The following is a 3,009-nucleotide window of genomic DNA, read 5'->3' as shown; positions in this document are numbered from 1 at the left end:
TAATTGATCAATAATGTATCCATAAAAATAGAGATCAATCTAGCAGATAAAGCTAAAGTCTGCTAGCTTGATGCTAACGTTCAATAGAATTTCCCATAGGACGGCTAATGCTAATCCTCGGTTGAAATAAACATACATTACTGACTAAATGAAAATCTTTATAAACTCACAGGTATCAACTTTTCAAACTCTTTCAAGGAAATATTTTTTAAAGAAACCATTGTGGTCTAAAGCAAGTTTTTTTTTGCTCATTCTTTGCTTATTTTTCTTTTTTTTTTTCAAAGTGCTAGAGTGCGATCACCACCTAGTGTCCAAACTGAAACGTCCTCCAGGAGAAGCAGAACAATGTTTCAATGTTAATGATCTGAACATTTTAGTTAGAACTTCTCCTTTAGAGAATCCATGGAACACTGGATGATATTAACAATCTCATTATTTCACTGATACATTTACAGTATGGGAACTGGATCAGGTTATTATCAATATATTCAAATTAAATAGTGGTTTTTAATGTATTTTTCTTACAAAGTGTAAAGTGAAAATAGAACTGCTTGGTATTGAATGAGTGGATCAAAAGAATAAAACAAAAACTCGTAATTGAATCGATCCTGTCGTGGTTGAATTGTTTCTGTAAATTATTATTGATACCCAGCCCTACATGTCACCTCTGCCCTGCCACCAATACACGTCTTATGTTTGTGATCTATTCATGTATTTATCCACGTTTGTTCTGTTTGTTTTTTCTTAGCATCAATAGGTCGTGCAGCACGGGTCTCAATTTGTCATGACATAAGTGATACTGTAGTATCCTGTGTGATGTTTAGGGTCCCAGCACCCCTGTAATGTGCCGGGGTACATCACAGGGGTGATGTGTGGCCCACCAGACCAGCCCTCTTTAGATGAGATGGTTGTTAAATTAGGGATGTCAAGTGATCGTATCACAAGTGATTAATTTCAGACAAATTTGTGTTATTTTTTAAAATCATATTAGTGTAATTTTTTAATCTATAAATACTGTTATGTTATGATCTCAAATATTAAAGGCAAAGGTCCAACTGTTTACCTATGTGAACATTTTATTTGACATCTGATGAAAACTCCTCTTGGTCCCAGTGCACATCCTGTTGTCTGTGCACCACTGTGCATGCTGCACGCTCTGTGTTGCTGTTGTGACGTTGTCAGTGTACGACTTTGTAGTTCTTCATAGAATGAACCCAAACAAGCCCACAACTACACAGCTTTTATCTTTATGTAAGGGATAAAGCCAGACGGAGTGTTCGTTATCATGGATTAACGCGGTACGTGGAGGGCTGATCGCATCAGACGGGAAACTGTGGAATGACGTTTGTCAACATGGATTATAGTTTTAATAAGAAGTTTGTGGTCAATATTTTTTGGTTTGTTAAGGTTAAGGTTTCCATCTGTTTTTATGTCTTAAATTTGAGCGCTCTGGACGGAATTTTTTTGTTCTTATGTTTTTTTGCTTTTTCTTTATTGTTCGAGACTGAAAAAATGCAGTAAAGCTCGACTTCATTAAACTAGTTTTTGATTTAAATTTGACTGTCACAATGTCATGAATTTAAACAAAAAAATACCCTAAAATAAAGCTTTTTATGGCAATTATTAGATTAAAAGGATTTGTAATTAATTAGATTAATCAAAACAGATTACTGTTTGTCTCATGTGGAGACAAACAGAAATGGTTTGTATGGCCTCACTAGTTAAAATGAATGTCTTAAAGAGTAAAATCTTCTTTTCTATCTTGTGTTAGACCACCTTTTACCACTAGAGGGCAGAGTTGATAGTAAAACCAGAGCTGAAGAGCAGCAGAAGCTCAGTTTTCTTTGATGAATGGACCTGTGGCGCCGTGAAATGTATACATGTTTGGTGACCCAAGCTGAATAAAAGCACTGTCTTTATAGAAAAGATATTTCGTCCTGTTGAAATATGAATGTTTTTTTTTAATGATCAGGCTCATAAAAAATCTTAAAATTGCTTTTGTATAGATAGATAGATAGATAGAATTTATTGTCTGTTCAATGAACAAAAATTCATCGTTCAACACGGCATAAGACAATAAAATTGATTCAATTGATAAAAGTTAAAAAAGCTAAAAAGTTAATAAATATATAGAAAATCAAAAGTCATAGAGATCCTAAAAATCACATAATTCACCATCCACATGCATTCAATTTAAGTGCTATTGAAAATCAAGCAGAGTGACTGCATTGGGGATAAATGATTTTTGCAGATGTTTGTCCTGGCCAACGGTGTTCTGTATCTCCTGCCTGATGGCAACAAGGAGAAAGAGTGATGGAGAGGGTGGGTAGTGTCCACAGTGATGGAGGTGGCTTTCCTCATCACTGCTCGCCTGTACAGGTCACTGAGAGGAGATTGAGCTGTTTGAGTGATTTTGGAGGCCTGATTGATTATTTTTGAGAGAGTGTTTTTTTGTTTAAGGGTGAGAAAGTTGAACCAGGAAGCGATGTTAAATGTGAGGATGGACTCCACCAGTGAAATGTACACCATGGATAAAATGTCCTTATTGATGTTAAAAAATCTTAATTTCCTCAGAAGGTGGAGGCGTTGCTGTGCTTTCTTGTAAATAGCATCCACATGGTGTCCGAAAGACAGGCTACAGTCCATTATTGTCCCCAGGTATTTAAAAGAGTCTACCTGCTCCACCTGCTGGCCCTGGATCACGAGAGGTTGGAAAAGATCCTCTGGGCTGTTCTGCCTTCTGCCTCTGCAGCACAGCTCCTTTGTTTTGGAGATGTTCAGCTCCAGAGAGTTCTGCGTGAACATGCAGACCAGAGTGCTGACCTGCTGTTGGTATTTCTCCAGGGCATGGGAGTCTGTCACGTGTGCTACAAGGGCCATGTCGTCTGCATACTTCAGGAGGGTCAGGCCTTCTGTGTCGCAGGTAGGGCTGCCACAAACGATTATTTTAATAGTCGACTAATCACCGATTATTTTTTCCGATTAGTCGACTAATCGGGTCATGCACAA

The sequence above is a fragment of the Oryzias melastigma genome, unplaced genomic scaffold, assembly GCF_002922805.2.
Source record: "Oryzias melastigma strain HK-1 unplaced genomic scaffold, ASM292280v2 sc00267, whole genome shotgun sequence".
Taxonomy (NCBI): domain Eukaryota; kingdom Metazoa; phylum Chordata; class Actinopteri; order Beloniformes; family Adrianichthyidae; genus Oryzias; species Oryzias melastigma.
The sequence above is the reverse complement of the archived record's forward strand: the minus strand, read 5'-3'. Positions refer to the sequence as shown.